At 35.5% G+C, this 23367-nt stretch overlaps 1 protein-coding gene and 1 long non-coding RNA gene across 37 annotated transcripts in view; one reads left to right on the forward strand and one right to left on the reverse strand.

Moving 5' to 3' along the window:
* The window catches only part of LOC105468849 (discs large MAGUK scaffold protein 2), a 2241192-nt gene that overhangs the window by 541501 nt on the left and 1676324 nt on the right, over window positions 1-23367 (reverse strand). The window lies entirely within an intron of this gene.
* The window catches only part of LOC105468843 (uncharacterized), a 48601-nt gene that overhangs the window by 19589 nt on the left and 5645 nt on the right, over window positions 1-23367 (forward strand). The window lies entirely within an intron of this gene.

Below are 23367 nucleotides of genomic sequence, written 5' to 3' on the forward strand. Positions count from 1 at the left end.
TTACAGACACAGTTATATTTCTTAATTCAAAGAACTATTATTGACCAAATTGTTTTCATCCTTAAAGATCAAATAGTCAAACAACAAGTTGACTGCTTTCGGGACTGTATGATAGAATGTGATTAGCTGCTGTCCTACTTGTTTATGGACTACTTCATTATACTTGAAATGGAATATCCCCCGAGCTTCCATCATTAAAATATAACCAAAGTTATAGGCACTGCTTCTAGCTATCAACCACATCTGTCTGTGCAGTTTTTCCAAGTTAATTCTTGCTGCCATGCAAACCAAGGTCATTAAAAACTGACCTCTGAATACTGTCTACACTGTCTTGGAAGTATACCGAGTCCAGCACACAAAGCCACAAAAGTTATATAGCTTACTTAAAAGATGTAAAAATCATCTCACATGTAGAAGTTTGATGAGGATGTCCCACTGGCAGGGGGTTGTTGCTGGAGAAAGCAAGCTGAAAGATCTGAAGGGTAATAACTGGGTGGATCTTGAAAAATTTCCATTCACAAAGGCTTGTATTCAGTAATATCTCTGAAAAGTTCTTCCTCCTAATCACCACTCCTTCAACTTAAAAGTACTCTCTCTCCACTGACCACATATAATGGTTTATCTGCCTTTATCTCACTTTTAATGATACATCATTTTCTACATAAAATTAGAATGTAGTTATTTATATGAAGCATTGATATTTAGAACATTTAACAGCTAATGAACACCAACCAACCACAATAGGTAGCTGCCATAAATAACTGCTGTGATATGCACAAATTTGTTGTAGGAATGTCTCATTCCCCCACGTTGGATAGTTACCACTTTGAAGGTAGAGAGGGAAATAACCCTTTCATTTTGTATGCCCAGGGGTTTTATGAACAAAGTAGATACTCGAAAACTAATTTTTTATTTTTATTTTAAAAGACAGGGGTCTATACTATGTTGTCCAGGCTGGACTTAAACTTCTGAGGTAAAGGGATTCCCCCAACCTCAGCCTCCCAAGTAACTGGTACTATAGGTGTGCACCACTGTACCCAGCTTCAAAACTAGCTTTAAAATGAATTATTGAGCTAAATAAAGATCACTGGATCTTTTTTCCATAAGCATACTTTATCAAACCATGCAAGAAAGGGATCAGGGGTAAAATAATGTAGTGAGCTACTTCATTCATTCATTAAAACAACACTCAATTCCAGGCTATCTTAGTTTTCTAGGGCTGCAACAACAAAGTACTAAAAAGTAAGTGTCGTAACTAACAGAAATTTACTGTCTCGAAGTTCTGCAGGCTAGAAGACCAAGATCAAGGCATTAGCAGGGTTGAGTCCTCCTGAAAGCTATAAGAGTAAGTTTATTCCATGCCCCTCTTCTGGATTCTGGTGATTTGCTGGCAATATTTGGCATCCCTTATCTTGTAGATGCATCATCCTGATCTCAGTCTTCATCTTCACATGAATTCTCCCTATGTGCATGTCTGTCTCTGTGTCCATTTTTTTTTTGTAAAGACACTTGCCATATTGCAACAGAGTCTACCCTTATGACCTTATCTTAACTTGACCATTAGCAAAGACCTTATTTCCAAATAAGGTCACATACATAGGAACTGTGGGTTAAGACATCAACATCTTTTTTAGGGACACAATTCAACTCATAACACTGGCACTGGGAAACATAAATATGAACAGAACACAGTTCCTGTTGTCAAGGAGTTCACAGACCAAGGTGGAAAGAATTATAAATAAACAGCATATTTTAGTACATTGGAAGAAAATGAAGAAAGACAGGTTGTATCATACAAAACTTCTGAACTTCCAGGAGATAATGACAGTCAAGAGCAAGTCTATATGTAGAAATAGAGGCTCATGGGGCTGCCATGTTAAAAAGTTTAGACCTTATATTAGTGGCAATGAGGAGGGAGACTGAAATATTTTAACCATGAAAATGACTTGATCACATTTGGTCTCTTTCCATTTTCCTTATTAATGCTTGCTGTTGTTTTAAAAATACATCAAGCTATCCTAAGAAAAAAAGAACAAAACTGGAAGAATCACATTGCCTGACTTCAAATTATGCTACAGAGCTATAGTAACAAAAACAGCATGATACTGGCATAAAAACAGACACATAGAAAAAGGTAACATAATAGAGAATCCAGAAACAAATCTATACATCTAGAATCAACTCATTTTTGATAAAGGTGCCAGGAATATATACTGGGGAAAAAATAGTATCTTCAATAAATGGTGCTGGGAAAACTGGATATCCATATGCAGAAGAATGAAACTAGACCCCTAACTATTGCCATATACAAAAATCAAATCAAAATGGATTAAAGACTTAAATCTAAGACCTGAAAGCATGAAACTACTATAAGAAAACATTGGGGAAAATTTCCAGGGCATTGGGTTTGGGCAAAAATTTCTTGAACAATACCCCACAGACCCATACAACCAAAGCAGTTAATGGACAAATGGGATCACATCAAGTTAAAAGGCTTTTGATAGTAGAGGAAACAATCAACAAAATGAAGAAACAGCACAGAGAATGGGAGAAAATATTTGTAAACTCCCCATCTGACAAGGGATTAGTAACAAGAATATGTAGGGAACTCAAACAACTCTATAAGAAAAAACCCAATAATCTAATGAAAAGATGGGCAAAAGATCTGAATGGACATTTCTCAAAGGAAGACATACAGATGGCAAACAGATGTATGAGAGGTGCTCAACATCATTAATCATCAGAGAAAACATATTAAAGTTACAATGAAATATCATCTCACCCCAGTTAAAATGGCCTATATCCAAAAGAAAGGTAATGACAAATACTGGTTAGGATGTGGGAAAAAGGGAACCTTTGTACGCTGTTGGTGAGATGTAAGTTAGTACAACCACTATGGAGAACAGTTTGGACATTCCTCAGAAAACTAAAAATTGAGCCACTATATGATTCAGCAATCCCACTTTTGGCTACCAAAAGAAAGCAAATCAGTATACTGAAGTGATATCTGCACTCTCATGTTTATTGCAGCACTGTTTACAATAGCTAAGATTTTGAAGCAAACTAAGTGTCCATCAACATATGAATGGATATAGAAAATGTGGTACATATACACAATGGAGAACTATTCAGCCACAAAAAGAATGAGATCTAGTCATCTGCAACAATATGGGTGGAACTGGAGATCATTATGTTAAGTGAAATAAGCAAGACACAGGAAGACAAACATCTCATGTTCTCACTTAGTTGTAGGATCTAAAAATCAAATCAATTGAACTCATGGACATATAATAGAAAGTAAATGGTTTTACTTTCTATTATATGAAATAGATGGTTACTAGAGGCTGAGAAGGGTAGTAGGGAGTTTGGCAGGCGAAGTAGGGATGGTTAGTATGTACAAATAAATAGAAAGAATGAATAAGACCTACTATTTTATAGCCCAACAGGGTGAATAAAGTCAATAATAACTTAATATTTAAAAATAACAAACAGAGTGTAATTGGATTGTTTGCAACTCAATGGATAAATGCTTGAGAAGATGGATACCCCACTCTCCATGATATGCTTACTTCACATTGCATGCCTGTATCAAAATATATCATGTACCCCGTAAATATATATAACTACTAGGTACCCACAAAAATTAGAAGTAAAAAAAAATTTTTAAATAAAAATACTTAAAGAGGCAAAAAACTATCATCAAACGTACTGCCTTATTTCTGACTATATATTTAAAAGCCTTTCATGCTCAATTCAGGCATTCTATTACTACACATTTCAAGTGACCATCATGGGCACTTTTAAGTGCCTAACACATTTTTCTTTCTACAAACTTCACAAAAAGAGCTGTCAAAAAATCATTCTAAATCCAACAATGCACATCAACTCATGCCTTATTTCTACTTCTTTCTTCATGATGGAAAATATAGTCAGCCTTTAACTTGACCTGATAAGAACTGTAAAGAGTATGCCAAACAAGGATGGGTGCAGTGGCTCACACCTGTAATCCTAGCATTTTGGGAGGCTAAGGTAGGCGGATCACTTGGGTTCAGGAGACCAGCCTGGCCAACATGATGAAATACCATCGCTACTAAAAATACAAAAAAAGTAGCTGGGCATGGTGGTGCACGCCTGTAGTCCCAGCTACTCAGGAGTCTGAGGGATGAGAATTGCTTGAACCCGGGGGAGAGAAATTGCAGTGAGCTGAGATGGTGCCACTGCATTCCAGCCTGGGTGACAGAGCAAGACTTCATCTCAAAAAAAAAAAAAAAAAAAAAAGATATGCCACATAGTCCCTCATACAAACAGGAAGCCCAGATTGTTTATCAGGAAAGAAGGGGTGACAATTTTAGATACTGAGAATATTGAAGCACTTGCCAAAAGTTAGATTTAAGGCTTTGGGAGGCCATGGCGGGTGGATCACTTGAGGTCTGGAATTCAAGACCAGCCTGGCCAACATGATGAAACTCTGTCTCTACTAAAAATACAAAAAAAATTAGCCGAGTGCAGTGGTGTGCACCTCTAATCCCAGCTACTCAGGAGGCTAAGGCACGAAGATTCGCTTGAACCCAGGAGGCAGAGGTTGCAGTGAGCCGAGATCCCACCACTACTGCACTCCAGCCTGGGTGACAGAATGAGACTCCATCTCAAAAAAAAAAAAAAAAAAAGAAAGAAAGAAAAAAGAGAGAGATTGGTACCTGAAAAATCTTCCCACGTGCTTGAGATTGGGTCTACCCACCCAGCCACTTACTCCTCAGCTGGCATTTACCTGCATGTACCACCTGTGGGCCTGTAGATTGGCTAGCCCATCCCATCACAGCCATTGCCAATGCCAGTGTACACCATTCAGGATTTAGAGGGTTGTCCTACCACTATCACTGCAATTGTCCATGTTATGCCAAGTTCCCTGGGGCCTAATAACCTGCCCACCTGCCTGGCTCACTGCTACCACTATTGGCATTGAATAGGTCAACTGGAGGCCCAAGAATTGGCCCACCTAGACCCCCTATCATTAATGTAACCATACACTACACTGGGGCTCAAGAACAGACATGCTCTGCTCACTGCTGCCACCACTGGGGCCCAAAGACTGGCCTGCTTGGCATCCCGGTTTCCAGTAGAACTTCACCATATCCTCCACTTATAACTGCACCATATGCCACCAAGAAAAACACAGATGCAAATAATGCTGTTTATAGCCAAAAGAAAAATCATACAAAGACTACACTATTGCACACACCAAGAATCAAAGCCAAAGTGCCCTACATCACTGACACCATAGATACATCTTCAGGAAAAAAGTATCCCCTACAAAAGCAAATTCAAAAAATGGGAAGAAATGACTTATACCAGATCACACAGATATCAATGTAGTGACACTGGAAACATTAAAAAGAAAACTCAATATGACAGTGTCAAAGAAACACAATAATTCTCTAGTAACAGATCCCAAGCAAAAAGAAATACAAGTAATCCAATAAAAGAATTCATATTATTAATTCTAAAGAATCTCAGTGATATAGAAGAGAATTATGAAAACCAATACAAAGAAGTCAGAAAAACAATTCAGGATAGGAATGACAAATTTATCAAAGAGATAGATATCATAAAACAGAACCAAACAGAAATTCTGAAACTGACAAATTCATTGAATATAATAGAGAATACATGTGAAAGCTTCAACAATAGATTAGATGAGGAAGAATCTTAGAACTTGAAGAAAGGTCTTTTGAAATAAACCAGTCAGACAAATGAAGAAAAAAGAACAAAAGAGAATGAACAAAGCCTTCATGACACATGGGACACCATAAAGGGACCAAATATTTGAATAATCAGGGTCTCACAAGATGGAGAAAGGATGAAAGAGTTAGAAAAACTATTTAACATAATGTTGCATGAAAACTTCGTAAGTCTAGCAAGAGAATTAGACATCCATATACAGGAGACTCTGAGGTATCCTTACAGATACAATCCACAAAAGGTCTTCTCCATGGCACATTACAGTCAAACTGTCTAAAGTCAAAGACAAAGAATTCTAAAAGCATCAAAAGTGTCTAGTCACCTATAAGGGAATCTCCACTAGATTAAAATTGGTTTCTCAGTAGAAACCATACAGGGCAGAAGGAAATGTAATGATATATTAAAAGTTTCAAAAGAAAAACTGCCAGCCAATGATACTATGTACAGAAAAATTATCCTTAATAAATTAAGAAAAAATAAAGTCTTTTACAAAGAAGCAAAAACAGGAAATTCAACACCACCAGATCAGCTCTATAAGAAATGCTCAAGGGAGTCCTAAACCTGGAAGGAAAAGGACACATCTGCCATTAAGAAAACATACAAATGTATAAAACTCATTGGTAAAGCGTATATACAAATTAAAAAGAAAGAACTCAAATAGTATCATAACAGAAAGCTACCAAACCAAAATGGAAAACAATAAAAGAAAAATAAAGTAACAAAGAATATACAGAACAACCGAAAAACAATTAACAATATGACAGGAACAAAACCTCACATATCAATATTAACCTTGAATGTAAACAGATTAAATTTGTTACTGAAAAGATATAGACTGGCCGAATGGTTACAAAAACGCGATCCAACTATATGCTGCCTATAAGAAACACACTTTACCTATAAAAACACATAAAGACACAAAGTAAAGGGATGAAAAAAGATACTCCATAATAACAGAAACCAAAAGTGAGTAAGAGTAGCTATCCTTATATTGGATAAAACAGACTTCAAGTTTAAAAAAAAAAAAGTAAAAAAGAGAAATAAGAAAATTATATGATAATAGGGAATCAATGCAGCAAAAGTATGTAACAGTTCTAAATATATGCACCTAGCACTGAAGCACCCAGATTCATAATACAAATATTACTAGTTCTGAAGAGAAAGATAGATTCCAATACAATAATAGTGGGGTACTTCAATATCCCAATCTTGGCATTAGACAGATCATCTACACAGAAAATTAACAAACATTAAAGTAGACTTTATATAAAATTGACCTAACATACATTTGCAGAATATTTTATCTAATGGCTGCAGAATACATTGTTCTTATCAGCACACGAAATGTTATCCAGGATAGAAGATATGTTAGGTCACAAAACAAGTCTCAACAACTTAAAAATCAAAATCCTATCAAGTATATTCTCAGACCATATGGAATAAAACTATAAGTCAAAAACAAGAGCAACTTTGGAAACTATATAAGTACATGGATAAACAACATGTTCATGTTCTTAAACAATCATTGGGTCAACAAAGAAATTAAGATGAAAATCAAAAAAGTTCTTAAAACAATTGAAAATGAAAATACAACATACCAAAATCTGTAACATACAGCAAAAGCAGTACTAAGAGGGAAGTTTATAGCAATAAACATCATAAACAATCTAACAATGCAACTCAAACAATTAGAAAAGCAAGAAAAACCCAACCCCAAACTAACAGAAAGAGAAAAATAATAAAGATAAGAGTAGAACTAAACAAAATAGTCCGAAAAGACAATATAAAGGATCAACAAAATGACACATTGATTCTTTAAAAAGAGAAAATTGATAAGCTACTACCTAAAATAACAACACTCAAATAAACAAAATCAGAAAAGAAAGAGGAGACATTACAATTGATACATGCATTAGTCTGTTTTCATACTGCTCTAAATAACTGCCCACAACTGGGTAATTTATAAAGCAAAGAGGTTTAATTGACTAACAGTTCAGCTTGGCTGGAGAGGTCTCAGGAAACTTACAATCATGGCAGAAAGTGAAGGGAAAACAACACAAGGCAGCAGGAAGGTGAAGTGCCAAGCAAAGGGGGAAGAGCCCCTTTTAAAACTGTCAGATCTCGTGAGAACTCAATCATTATCATGAGAACAACATGGGGGAAACCATGCCCATGATTCAACTATCTCTACCTGGTCTCTCCCTTGACACGTGGGAATTATGGGATTACAATTCAAAATGAGATTATTTGGATATTATGTGGAAATTATGTGGGTATTATGTGGATTACAATTCAAAATGAGATTTGGGTGATGACACAAAGCCTAACTATATCATTATGCCCCTGGACCCTCCCAAATCTCATGTCCCTTTCATATTTCAAAATTAATCTTGTCTTCCCAACAGTCCCCCAAAGACTTAATTCATTCCAGCATTAACCCAAAAGTCCAAGTCCAAAGTTTTATCTGAGACAAGGCAAGTTCTTTCCACTTATGAACCTGTAAAATCAATATCAAGTTAGTTACTTCCTTGATACAGTGGGGGTACATGCATTGGGTAAATGCTCCCATTCCAACTGGGAGAAATTGGCTAAATCAAGGGGGCTACAGGTCCCAGGCAAGTCCAAAATCCACTAGAGCAGTCAAATCTTAATGCTCCAAAATAGCTCCTTTGACTCCATGTCTTATATCCAGATCACACTGATGCAAGAGGTGGATTCCCATGGTCTTTGGCAGCTCTGCCCCTGTGGCTTTGCAGACTATAGCCCCCACTCCTGGCTGCTTTCATAGGCTGGTGTTGAGTGTCTGCAGCTTTTCCAGGTGCATCATGCAAGCTGTTAGTGGATCTACCATTCTAGGTCTAGAGGATGGGGGCCCTCTTCTCACAGCTCAGCTAGGCAGTGCCCCAGTGGGGACTCTGTGTGGGGGTACCCACCCCACATTTCCCTTCCGTACTGCCCTAGCAGAGGTTCTCCATGATGGCTCCTCCCCCACAGCAAACTTCTGCCTGGACATCCAGGCATATTCATACATCCTCCGAAACTGAAGTGGAGGTTCCCAAACCTCAATTCTTGACATCTGTGTACCCTCAGACCCAACACCACATGTAAGCTGCCAAGGCTTGGGGCTTGCATCCTCTGCAGCAATGGTCTGAGCTGTACGTTGGCCCCTTTAACCCATGGCTGGAATGTAGGGCACCAAGTCCAGAGACTTCACAAAGCAGCAAGGCCCTGGTCCTTGTCCACAAAACCATTTTTTTTTTCTCCTAGGCCTCCAGGTCTGTGATGGGAGGGGCTGCCGTGAGGATGTCCAACATGCCTTCGAGACATTTTTCCAATTGTCTTGGTGATTAACATTTGGCTCCTTGTTAATTATGCAAATTTATTCAGCTGGCCTGAATTTCTTTTCAGAAAATTGGTTTCTCTTTTCTACTGCATTGTCAGGTTGCAAAGCTTTCAAACTTTTATGCTCTGTTTCCCTTTTAAACTTAAGTTCCAATTCTGAACTATGTCTTTGTGAATTCATAAAACTGAATGCTTTTAAGAGCACCCAAGTCAGAACTTGAACACTTTGCTGCTTAGAAATTTCTTTCACCAGATACCCTAAACCATCTCTCTTAAGTTTAAACTTCCACGGATTTCTAGGGCAGGGCAAAATGCCTCCAGTCTCTTTGCTAAAGCATAGCAAGAGTCACCTTTATTCCAATTCCCAACAAGTTCCTCATCTCCATCGGAGACCACCTCAGCCTGTACTTCATTGTCCATATCATTATCAGCATTTTGGTCAAAGCCATTCACCAACTCCCTAGGAAGTTCTAAACTTTCTCACATCTTCCTGTCTTCTTCTGAGTCCTCCAAACTCTTCCAACCTCTGCCTGTTACTCACTTCCAAAGCTGCTTCTACATTTTTGGGTATCTTTATAGCAGCACCCCTCTCCTGGTACCATTTACTTGTATTAGTCCATTTTCATACTGCTATAAAGAACTGTTTGGGACTGGGTAATTTAAAAAGGAAAGAGGTTTAATTGTCTCACAATTCAGCATGGCTGGGGAGGCCTCAACAAACTTACAATTATGGCAGAAGGTGAACTGGAAGCAAGGTAGCTTCTTCACAATGTGGCAGGAAGAAGTGCCAAGGGAAGGGGAAGAGCCTCTTATAAAACCATCAGATTTCATGAGGACTTACTGTCACAAGAATAGTATGGGGAAAACCACCCCCATGATTCAGTTATCTCCACATACATGGTCTCTCCCTTGACACACGGGGATTATGGGGATTATGTGGATTATAATTCAATATGAGATTTGGGTGGGGACACAAAGCCTTACTATATTAATTCCACAGAAATACAAGATTATCAGAGACTATTAGGGACAACTGTGTGATAAATAATTGGAAAAAGTAGAGGAAATGGATAAATTCCTGGAAACCTACAAGCTACCAAGGTTTAGTCAGGAAGATATAGAAAACCTGAACAGATCAATATTAAGTAGTAAGGCTGAAATAGTAATAAAAGTCTCCCAATAAAATAAAGTGCAGGATCAGATGGATTCACTGTTGAATTCCACCACACATATAAAGAAGTAATATCAATTCTCCTCAAACTACTCCAAAAAAATTGAACTGAAAGAAATTCTCCCAGGGTAATTCTATGACCAGTATTACCCTGATACCAAAACCTGAGGACACAACAAAATAAGAAAACTATACATAAATTCCCTGATGAACACATCTTCAAAAAATCCCCAACAAAATACTAGCAAACTGAATTCAACAGCACATCAAAAAGATAATATACCGTTACAAAATGGGATTTATACCAAGGGATGCAAGAATGGTTTTACATATGCAAATCAACAAACATAATACATCACATCAACAGAAGGAAGCACAAGAATCATATGATCATCTCATCAGATGCAGAAAAAGTATTTGAAAAATTGAACATCACTTCATAATAAAAATTTTCAACAAGCTAGGCATAGAAAAAATATACTTCAAAATAATAAAGGCCGTATATGACTAACACACAGCTAACATCATACTGAATGGAGAAAAGTTGAAAGTTTCTCTCTAATAATTGGAACAAGATAAGAATGCCCAAAAAACACTCCACCAGAAAACTCTTAGAGCTAATAAATTCAGTAAAGTTAGAGGATACAAAATCAATATAAAAAAAGCAGTAGCATTTCTGTACACCAATAATGAAATAGTCAAAAAAAAATTAAGAAAGCAATTTCATTTACAATGGTTACAGAAACCAAATACCTAGGAACAGATTTAACCAAGGAAGTGAAAGGTCTCTACAAGGAAAACTACAAAACACTGATGAAATAAATTAAAGAGGACATAAACAAATCAAAAGACATTTCATGCTCATGAGTTGAAAGAATTAACATCATTAAAATGAGATAACTTCCCAAAGCAATCTACAGATTCAATACAATCCCTATAAAAACACCAAAGTCAGTTTTTTCACAGAAATGAAAAAAAGAATTCTAAAAGTTGTATAGAATTAAAAAAAGCCAGAATACCTGAAGCAATCCTGAGAAAAAAACAAACAAAAATCCCCCAACCAAAAAACCCCCAAAAACAAAAACAACAAAACAAAACACAAAAACAAACAAACAAAAAACAAAGCTGGAGGCATCACACAACCTGACTTAGAAACACATTATAAGGCATGGTATTGGTATAAAAATAGACACTTAGACCAATGGAACAGAATAGAGAAGTCAGAAATACATCCACGTATTTATAGCCAACTGACATTTGACAAAATTGCTAAGAACATGTACTGGGGAAAGGACATCCTTTTCAATAACTGATCCTAGGAATATTGGATATCCACATGCAAAAGAATGAAACTGGAACCCTATCTGATCATATACAAAAATCAACTCAAGATGGATTAAAGCCTTAAATGGAAGGCCTGAAACTATAAAACTCACAGAAGAAAACAAAGGGAAAACACCTCATGACACTAATCTAGGCAAAGATTTTATGGCTAAGACCTTAAGACCATGGACAACTAAAACAAGAATAGACAAATCAGACTATATTAAACTTCTGCACAGTAGAGAAGACAATTATCAGAGGGAAGAAACAACAAATTGAATGGGAGAAAATGGTTGCAAACTATTAATCTGACAAACAACTAATATCCAGAACATACAAAGAACTCAAACAACTCAACAACAAAAATAATCCCATTAAAAATGGGCAAAAGACATTGATAGACATTTCTCAAAAGATGACCTTGAAACAAAAAAAATGCTCAATATCATTAATCATTAGAGAAATGCAAATCAAAACCACAATGAGATATCATCTTATTCCAGGCAGAATGTTTATTATTAAAAAGACAAAAAATAACAGATGGTGACAAGGACATGGAGAAAAAGGGGGCTCATACACTGTCAGTGGGAATGTGAAATACTGCAGTCATTTGCCACTATGGACAACAGTATGGTGATTTCTCACAAAACTACAAACAGAACTACCATACTATCCAGCAATCTCATTACCAGGTATTTATCCAAGGGAAAATACATGAGTATATCAAAGAGACACTAGTACTCACATGTTTATTGCAGCCCTATTCACAATAGCAAAGACATGAAATCAATCTAAGTGTCCATCAATGAATGAACGGATAAAGAAAATGTGTTATCTATACACGACAGAATATTATTTGGCTGTAGAAAAAAATAAGATGTCATTTGTAGTAACATCGATAGAACTAGTGGTCATTATATAAAGTGAAATAAGCAGGTACAGAATGACAGTTATTGCATGTTCTCACTTACATGTGGGAGCTAAAAAAGTTGGCAGATACTAGAAGCTGGAAAAGGTTGGTGGGGAGAAGAGACGTAAGTTAATTAGTGCAAATACACTTAGATAAAAGTGTATTTTGTGTCTGCTGCTATTCAACAGCAGAGTGACTATAGTTAAAAACAATGTATTGTACATTTCAAAGTAGCTAGGAGAGAGGACTTCAATTGTTCCCAACACATAGAAATGATAAATACTTAAAGTGATGGATGCCTCAAATACCCTGCTTTGATCATTACATATTCTACGCATGTAACAAAATATCACATGTACCCCATAAATATGTAAAACACTATATATCAATAAAAATACAACAAATTATATTCTGTGTCATTGGGAATATGTTCTCTTTTATATAATAAAGCATCATTTATTCCTTTTCAAATTTGCCTTTTTTCTTTACTATATTCAGTAATCACTCATTAAAACTCACTCTATGAGAATTTTTTCCCTCAATTTTCTCTCTGCTCATGATTTAGTTTGAGCTTTTCCTTGCTCCCCCAACACTGACTGTTTGTCATATCTTCTTCACAAAACAAAATTTTGAAAAATAAAATATAACACAACAGATATCTGCAATCTGCTAAGAAACTAAAAGACTAACATTAAATTTAAAATTTTATAAACATTTTAATTCACCAAAATTGTCAAATGGGCATTATTAGTAGAAGCTAACTTTACCACCTCACTTGATCACCCTTATAGGGCTCTTTGTAAAAGAGATAATTGGAAAATCTGGACTCAGTTTGGATCCTAGGAAAGAGTGGAAGTTATGTAATTGAAACAATTATACAAACATTCCTTTTTGCAAGGATATCTTGCTCACTATGAAACAACAAAGGGTTTACTCATTATGGTTCAGATTTATGAAGTAGCTAAACAGTATTTCCAGGATTTATTGTTTGGTTTCAGACATGCCAAAGAAGGTGTCTGAAACCACTGGATAACAGACGCTCCCTTGTTATATTGCATGAGAAGTGTTAATATTTTCAATTTTACAGCAATTGAGTTAAGGTATCTTTACTTTGCCATAAAATCTGTTTAATTGCAACTAAATATCTTTTATATCAAATCCATTAATCTTTACATCAATCTATCTTGCATATCCAATAGTACAAAGCTTATAGCATGTACCTTTTGGCTTTATTTAATCTTATACTTTGGCCCAACTTAGTTAAATTTACACATATAAATTCATAATTGAACATCTTTAATGACTGCTTAAAAGACATACAATATTTTGCATGCTAAAATAATAAATGAACTATTGGAAAAAGTCACTTTTAATGGATCTGTTTTCTAATATGTAAAGAGATAATATATGACACGCCCACCATATGGAATAGAGAAAGATTACTGGTGTAATCCCTGGTTCTACCATTTAAAAGCTGTATGACCTTATAATATGCTGTTTAGCTTCTCTGAGAATCAGTTTTATCAGGAGAATGATATTAGCAGGCTAATAGTTACCTCATAATATCACAGTGAGAATTAATTATGATAATGTATGAGAAGGAACCACATAGTATAAGTTCCAGTATTGAAAGGTATCTATTCCTTTTGCATTTTCTTTCAAGATTGTCATGAGAGACAAATGTAATATATCATGCACTTTAAACCATTTACATTTATTTAAATTTTAGGTATTATTAATATCTAAAGCAAAATATTAGAACATAAAATGAGTTATTAGACACACAAAACTATGTCATATCATGGCTACTCACATAATCTATTCTCTTTTATTTCTCAAACTCTCTTAAAATGCTGTCATTTATCATCATGACTGGTTAATCCCATGAAATAAAATGAGACAAATTATAGATCTGGGTTCTAATCCTATACTCTTGTATCATCTTCTTAGTGAACTCCCTCCAGTTACTCTACCTTATGCTTAAATTGTGAATTCTTTAAGAGTCTCTATCAGTTTCATATGAACATAAGTACAATTTAATTAATATGCAATGTTTGGCTTTTGCAGCACAATTCCAAATGTAACAGAATGTATGAAGTTATCTCAATGATTGACATAGTTAGCTCACATGTTTTGGAGATGGAGGTTTGGTAATTTTGGTATGTATCTCTATTCAGACAGCTGTTGACAGATGGAAATTTGGTTTAAGAACGGTCCCAGAACATTCCTCCCTCTCCAAAAGATCATCAAATACTTTTAATAAGCATATTGGAGAAGACTATAGAGATAGACATACAAAAATACCCACAACACATATTTTGATAAGGGAGAGAGAAGGAGAAAAATAAAAAGAAGAAAAAAAGCTCTGACAAGTGAAATCAGGTGAATTCATACATATCAAAAATAAATTTGCACACTGGATAGAGGCAAAACAAGATCTAAAACAAATTTGATCCTTTGGGTAGAGGTAAAACAAGGAGTAATAATATTAATAGGTCTAGGAGGAATAGGGGACCATTCAAATAAAAGTTCCTGGGATGACCCAGTTGTCATTAGGTGGATCACTCTCTCTTTTGTGCACTTACATCTAGTGTCTGTCTTTATCTACAGGTTTTTTTTTTCCTGTTTTTTGTTTTGTTTTGTTTTTTGACCTAGAGTGGGAATCAAGCATGTACTACTCAAATTACCTCTCTTCTTGATGCTCTGTACCTAGAAAATATTACTCTCAATAAATATTTGTTAATAGGCTAAATAAACAAAACAAGGTTGATGTTGTTTCCTTTATTGTATCAGCATCTTAGATTTTTGATTCCTATAGCTTTTAACTATGGTTTCTTATATTTTACTTCATGTATAGGACTAGTAGAATGCCATTTTGGTCCTGATTCAGGAACTTTAAGTTGGAATATGCCTAGAAGATTTGAAATGTTAAGATATAAATTCCTCTCACATTTGCCATGATATTTTGGCATTCAAGATGCAAAGCAAACACACACCACCATTGACCCCACAAAACCCATCCCCAAACCTACAGGAAATGATTCTAGAGGCAAAAGTGTAGAAATATATCCATAAGGATGCTAACTCAAGCTCCTAAAGCTCACATACTAAAATGAGCATATTGTGTGCTTCCTTTATGTGGTATAATTTTTTTTTTCTCATCTGTTCTTCAATAATGAGGTTGTATAACTTGAGGGGTGAATTTAACAAGGAAAAACTAAGCTGCCCATTTGTTTTTATCAAGAGTGAGTTTTTATTTGATTCTACAAGGGTGAGCAGAGAGCAACTTAAGTGAAAGGTCCTTGGGTGGGTGACCAAGTTAATACTTCTGTCTAGTTTGATACTGTGCAGTGTGGAATTTTAAAGGTTATTCTCTGTAGAAAATAAATATTAAATGAGATGACAATATTAAATGAGGGACAATAATGATAGTTGTTTTTATTATTTACTATATACTAGGTACAAAGGAAATGACATTTCATTCATTATGCCTTATCTCATTTCATTCCATTAAAATAAAACCAATGAGGCAGGTATTATAACATTTTACAAACAAGAAAATAAAGATTAAAGATGTTAGGTAGTTTTCTTAAGGTCAGTGATTTAACAACCTGTGGGCCAAGACGTGAATCTGAGACTGTCCGGCAGCAAAGCCTTTCTTCTTAAGCTTATTGTTCCATTCAGCCTCCCAGTCTGTGCATTGTGTTCTGGTATCACAAACTCTAAAGCATTCTACAAATACACAGTAATCTTAGTAGTAGAAACAATAAAAATGAATTTAAAAGATACCTTAAGAAAAAAAATCTAAATAGTATGAAAATACTAGTATTTTTCACACTGGCATCTGCTAGAACTCATCTTTAACTGTAACATATGTTGCTAAGTTTTAGATCTATATAAAGATTTCTGAGAATGACATAAATGATCATGACCACTGACATTTATTTTGTATGATAAAATGAATGACCCATGCACTTTTATTGTATTATCTTTTTTTTTTTTTTTTAAGAGACTGGATCTTACTGCTGGAGTGCAGTGGCACAATCATAGCTCCTTGTAACCTTGAACTCCTGAGCTGAAGCAATCTTCCCGCCTCAGCCTTCCAAGTCAGTGGTACTCCAGGTGCATACGACTACCCCCAGCCATTATTTTTACTTAGTTTTATTTTTTGTAATGACAGGGTCTTGCTATGTTGCCCAGGCTGGTCTTGAACTCTTGGGCTCAAGTAATCCTCCTGCCTCCATCTCCCAAGGGGATGAGATTACAAGCATGAGCTACTGTGTCTGGCTGATGTGTGCATTTTCATAAAACCAAAAGTTGATGTGCTAGGAAAAGTTCCAGCTCCTTTCTCAAATATTGTACCAAATGAATTATGACAACATAATTTTTAAAAGGAATTCTTTAGTTTTTAATTTGATACTAATAGCAAAATGAGAGCAATCAAAATACCTACTGGCGTGATGTAAACTCTTCAGCATTATTATCATTAATTACGTGCTTGTGTCTTTGCACTAGACAGTGGTTGCTGAAGTCTCAATTCGATCAATTAATTTTAATGTGTAAATTGGGTATACAACTCTTGCATTACCAAATCTTTGCACTGAACCAAATTAAAAATCATCTTTAATTTCTAAGTAATTACTTTCCTGTATTTCAAATTATTTCTAATCACAAACTATGTAATTTCCTCCTTGCTCTTGTCTTATAAGTTTTTAAAATTATTTTATTTACTTTGAGAAGCATGAAAAATCTTTTTGGCCACTATAATAAATAAAAAATAAAACAGGTTGAGTGAACATAAAAATGTTGATTTGGGTACTATTACTTTAAATGTGTATTTAAAGGATATAATAAACCAATTAAATAAAGACAGCTTAGCTGGGAATGGCAGCTTATGTTCATAATCCTAGCACTTTGGGAGGCTGAGGCAGGAGGATTACTTGAGCCCAAGAGTTGAGACCAGCCTGCGCAACATAGCAATACCCTGTCTCTGTAAAAAATACAATAACCAGCCAGGTGTGGTGGCATGTGCCTGTGGTTTCAGCTACTCTGGAGGCTGAAGTTGGAGGATCACTTGAGCCTGGGAGGTAAAAGCTGCAGTGAGTCATGACGGTACCACGGGATTCCAGCTTGGGTGACAGAGCAAGGCCCCATCTCTAAAAAATAAATAAATAAATAACAACAAAAAACAGCTTTACTCTTCTAAATGTTACACATTTTGAGAAGACCCATTATTGTCAGTTAGCATTTCTACTTCTTTAAGTCAGTTATAATTCAGGGTACTTTCCAGGGTTAAATCAAAGCTCTGCATCTAATAATAAAAATAATCTGGATCTACATTTCTGAGGGTAAGAAAAAAGCTTAGTCCTTCAGTGACAGCTTTGCCCATTAGGAAATGAACAATGAATGTGGCCAAATATAGCATTTGGACCATACTCTATGAATACAAGAGAGTTAAAACCTTGGCACTGAAAAACACTACCACCCATTAATGCTAATGTTTTCTGGTCATCAATTAAAGAAATATATGTCCAGAGCACATTTATTTTTTAATTTTTAAAATTAAAATATTACATGGGTTTCAATTCAAAGCTATTAAAATATAATGTGGATTGTATTTTTTATAAAATGTTTCAATTAATTGGATTTTGGAGCAATAATATGCTAGATGAAGCTTATTTTTTAATCCTGATTAAAATCCAAAACGGGATATTTTCTGTGAGACTTACATATATAGAAAATAACAGAACAGATTTCCTAGCTTTTAAATGGATAGTTCACTTGCTTTTCAGGACTAACAAAATCTGCTAATGCTATATTTTGAAGTTGATCAACTTACGTCTAAGAATAAACAATTTCCACAACACAGTAGTAGCTGTCATGAAACATTTTAGTTATTGTTTCTCTGGTCTCAGGCTTTTGCAAGTATCCTTAGGTACTCCAGATCATTGTATACAATTTGCAAGACAGAAGAAATACAGACCCCGATTTTTGGCAAGAAATTCACAGAGTAGGACAGAAGCAGGGAATCAAGCTACTCTTGACTTCCTGTTTACTGTAATAGCCTTTGGAAAACTTGGTGAGACTTCCAACATCCACTGACCTTGACCACTGTTGGTTCATTCGATGGTGATATTTTGTAGCATTTATATATTGCATGTAGGCATTACTATTGAAAGCTTTGGAATATAGTTGGCAAATGCAGTTGGGATTCTCTTCAGTCTACCAGGGAGACTATGAGATTGTGGCTTGTTTCTGTTTTACTGTCGAAATATTCAGGGTTTCAAAACAGAGTCTGTGGTTAGGTTGAAGGGGAGAAAAGTAAATTTAAGATTACTCCCAGTAAAATAGCACATGTGAATAAAGAGTAGTAAAGCAGGATCAGTCAGAAAAGTTAAATAAAAAGGAAGTTGAGTGCTCTTGCTTCATTTGGCCCTTTGACTTAATAGTCAAAGAATCTTATAATTGGAAGGGATCTCGGGGTTAATCTAATTGAATCCCACTCCAGGTCCATGCATATGGTCATCTAGCCTTTACTTAAATACACTGTAACCAAGGTGGAACTGTTGACATTTCTTTTTTCCCTATATTAATTAATTGGTTATGATGTTATTACTTCTATCCACAGGTCTCAGATCTGTCTTTTAAAGGAAAAGAGAATAAGTTGGGTTGTCTGTCCCCACAAATGATGTCCCTTTAAATATGTAGAACAACTACCTTTAGAAGGGATTCCCCAGATCATCTGTCTTACTTCTCTAATTTTTCAGGGATTAAACTAAGACCTCCAGAAATGAAGTAATTTCTCAGTTACAAAGCTGTTTAATTGCAGAACCTGAGCTCAAAGCCTGGCTCAGTTACTTGGAAAGCAGAGGTTTTGAAGCCAGCTCTTATAGCTACCTTATCTTCTTTGTTCTAAGTGAAGCAGACATAGTTTCTTCTACTTTTTCTCATGGGACTAAGCTTCTAGAGTTCATACTACCCATCTCCTAGTACCTACTATGGGCTAGGGACAAGCTTCACGAAGAGAACAAGTATCTAATATTGAGGAGCTCATAGTCTAGAATGGAAAAATAAATAACTGTAGCATCAGTGAGAAGTGCTATATTTATGAAATATGTCTAAATTCCTATGTGAACATAGATATCAGAGTGATTGCAGAATGTTATTGAAGTGATATTTCAGTTAACAGAACTGATTTGACCTTTTTAATAGCAGCAATAGTAGTAGTATATAATAGAAGTCTCCAACCAGGCGTGGTGGCTCACGGCTGTAATCCCAGCACTTTGGAAGGCCGAGGTGGGTGGATTATGAGGTCAGGAGCTTGAGATTAGCCTGGCCAATGTGGTAAAACCCCGTCTCTACTAAAAATACAAAAGTTAGCTGGGTGTAGTGGTGCACACCTGTAATTCCAACTACTTGGGAGGCTGAGGCAGGAGAATTGCTTGAACCGGGGAGGCGGAGGTTGCAGTGAGCTGAGATTGCACCACTGAACTCCAGCCTGGGTGACAGAGTGGGACTATGTCTCAAAAAAAAAAAAAAAAAAAAAAAAATCTGGTCAACTGGTCTTGTTCCTATTTTACAAATGAGTTCTTATTGACTACATACCATGTGCCAGGCACACTGTCTGAAAGCTTTGCAGGAATAGATTTATTTAATCCTTGGGCCAACTATTACTACAACTTAACATGTTATGAGTGTTAGAAAAGTTCAATAACATGTTTGCATTCCCACAGCTAATAAACCGGGAAGATGGCATTCCAATCTGCTGTTATGAAAGGCATTATTTTACAATGTATTTTCTCTTTCAAATCCAATGTAAAATCAACCATATTTCTTGCATAGGTGCACCTGCCTACATCCTAATCCTGATACAGACTTTTTTTTCTATTTAATTTGCTTTGAGATAAAAAAAGGCCAACATTTACACGCATATCTCCACCCTCGAGAATGTTACTTCTTGTTCTGGAAAGTCCCCTTCCACTGTTTACCCATTTGAATACATATGTAATTTGGTGTAGATACTCATTAATTTCTTCCAAAAAATTGTTAGCAAAGAAAGCACTTCACATTGAGTTTTTCACGTTTACTTTTGTAGAATAGAATTCAATATTAAATTTTCTACATTTAATCATTCACCTATTCAATAAATAAGTGTCAAGACATATTCTCACTACTCAATAAATATTAATTAGATTGATTTTACAAACAATTTATAAGCAGAGGCTACTATGGCTTAATTCATTCACATCATAATTATTAATTGATCACTAAATATAAAGAGGCATGTGCCAAGTAGAAAGATGATTACGTATGAAAGCTCTATTAGCACTCACTGACTTAGCGTTACCATTGCCAGGCACTTTTCTAAGACTTGTGTGTATTAACCTTTTTAATTTTTTTTTAATTTCCAACGTTTATTTTAAGTTCAGGGGTACATGTGCAGCATGTGCAGATTTGTTACATAGGTAAAGGTATGTCATGGTGGTTTGCTGTACAGATCATCCCATCACCCAGGTATTAATCCCAGCATCTATTAACTATTCTTCCTGATGCTCTCCCTCTTTCCACTCCCTACTCTCCAATAGGTCCCAGTGTGTGTTGTTTCCCTCCATGTGTCCATGTGTTCTTATCAGTCAGCTCCCAGTTATAAGTGAGAACATGTGGTATTTGGTTTTCTGTTCTTGTGTTAGTTTGCTGAAAATAATGACCTCTAGCTCCATCCATGTCCCTGCAAAGGACATGATCTCATTCCTCTTTATGGCTGCATAGTATTCCATGGTGTATAGGTACCACATTTTCTTTATCCAGTCTATCATTGATCAGTATTTAGGCTGATTCCATGTCTTTGCTATTGTGAATAGTGCTGCAATGAACTTACATGTGCATGTATCTTTATAATAGAATGATTTATATTCCTTTGGGTATATATTCAGTAATGGGATTGCTAGGTTGAATTTTTTTTGGCCCTAGGTCTTTGAGGAATCCTCACACCATCTTACATAATGGTTGAACTAATTTACACTCTCACCAACAGTGTAAAAGAATGCCTTTTTCTCCACAGCCTCATCAGCAGCTGTTGTTTTTTTTTGACTTTTTAATAATAGCCATTCTGAATGGTGTGAGATGGTATCTCATTGTGGTTTTTATTTGCATTTCTCTAATGCTCAGTGATGTTGAGCTTTTTTTCATACGTTTGTTGCCCACACCTGTGTCTTCCTTCGAGAAATGTCTGCTCATGTCCTTTGTCCACTTTTCAATGGGGTTGTTTTTTTCTTATAAATTTGTTCAAGTTCCTTACAGATACTGAGTATCTTTGCTAGATAGATAGATTGGAAAATTTTTCTCCTATTCTATAGGTTGTCTGTTTACCCTGTTGATAGTTTCTTATATCCCATATGTCAATTTTTCATTTGTTGCAGTTGCTTTTGTTGTCTTCATCATAAAATCTTTCCTCATGCCTGTGTCTTGAATGGTATTGCCTAGGTTGCCTTCGAGGGCTTTTATTTTTTTGAGTTTTACATTTAAGTCTTTAATCCATCTTGAGTTGATTTTTGTATATGGTGTAAGGAAGGGGTCCAGTTTCCATTTTCTGCCTATGGCTAGCCAGGTCTCCCAGCATCATTTATTAAATAAAAAATCATTTTCCCATTGCTTGTTTTTTGTCAGGTTTGCTTCCCATTGCTTGTTTTTGTCAGGTTTGTTGATGATCAGGTTGTAGGTGCATGGTCTTATTTCTGGGTTCTCTATTTCACTCCATTGTTAACCTTTTTTAGGTTGCCACATCACCTTATAAGATAGGTACAATTATTATTCTTATTTTGTTGATGAGGAAACAGAAGACAAGAGATCAAGTAAAACATTCTTAAGGTTATACAGCAAGAATCTAGTAGAACTGAGATTTACATGAACTCTGAATCAAGGTTGCAGTATTAATTACTATACTATGTTGCCTAAATAAACAGAGTGATGAGAATAAACACACCATACTTTGAGAACATAGAGGAGAGTATTCCCCAATGGAAGTAACTTTTTCTGTTGAATTCTGAAGGAAGATTAGGAGCCAGTCCAGTGTGGCATTGGGGAGAGTACTACACAGAGAACACAGCATATGCAAAGACTTCAAGGAAAAAAAACAGAGAGAGAGAGACTGTGTGGCAGTTTGAGGAAACAAGTATGTCAGTTCAGCATTGTAGAGAATTATTATTCCAGACTGGGAAGAGAAAAGAGGACAACTAGTCAATGAATTTCAAAGAGGGGTATTTTTAAAATTGTGTAAATAATCATAGCCTTTTCAAATATTATTCTATTTGAACAATGCATTACATAATAAAGTATAGTCTTCTGCCTACAAATTCACAGATTATAGACAAATAAAGAGTAGAATGAAAACGTACTCATAGAGGATTTTGAAACCAATGTTATATATAAATTAAATCAGTCACAATTGGAAAGGAATTCTTTATTATGCTTTTAAATGAAAATCTATTTATTTTTCCATTTTAAAATTGTTACTCTGAGATCAAATATTTGAAAAATGTCTCACAAATTATTCATCTAATCAAAGTGAAGTTTCTAAATATATGCTTGAATAAAGAGAGCTGCAAATTTCAGGCAGATATTTTAATTTCATTTATTTAATTAGTTCTTTTGGAATAATAGCAATGAAATAGCTACCATGACACCTGGAGGCCTGGTGTTTCACACAAAAGTTACATTTTCTTTTAGAAAGCAGCTCATTAAATTGTCCTGTTAGGTACTAAGAAAAGGATGCCATATTCACTCAGTGGTCTCTACAATCTTAAAGAAGAACTTTGAAAATGAAGCTCATAACAATAAGTACAACACCTAAAAAGTAGTTAGTACCTACTATGTGCCAGGTACT

This window comes from Macaca nemestrina, chromosome 12, assembly GCF_043159975.1.
Source record: "Macaca nemestrina isolate mMacNem1 chromosome 12, mMacNem.hap1, whole genome shotgun sequence".
Taxonomy (NCBI): domain Eukaryota; kingdom Metazoa; phylum Chordata; class Mammalia; order Primates; family Cercopithecidae; genus Macaca; species Macaca nemestrina.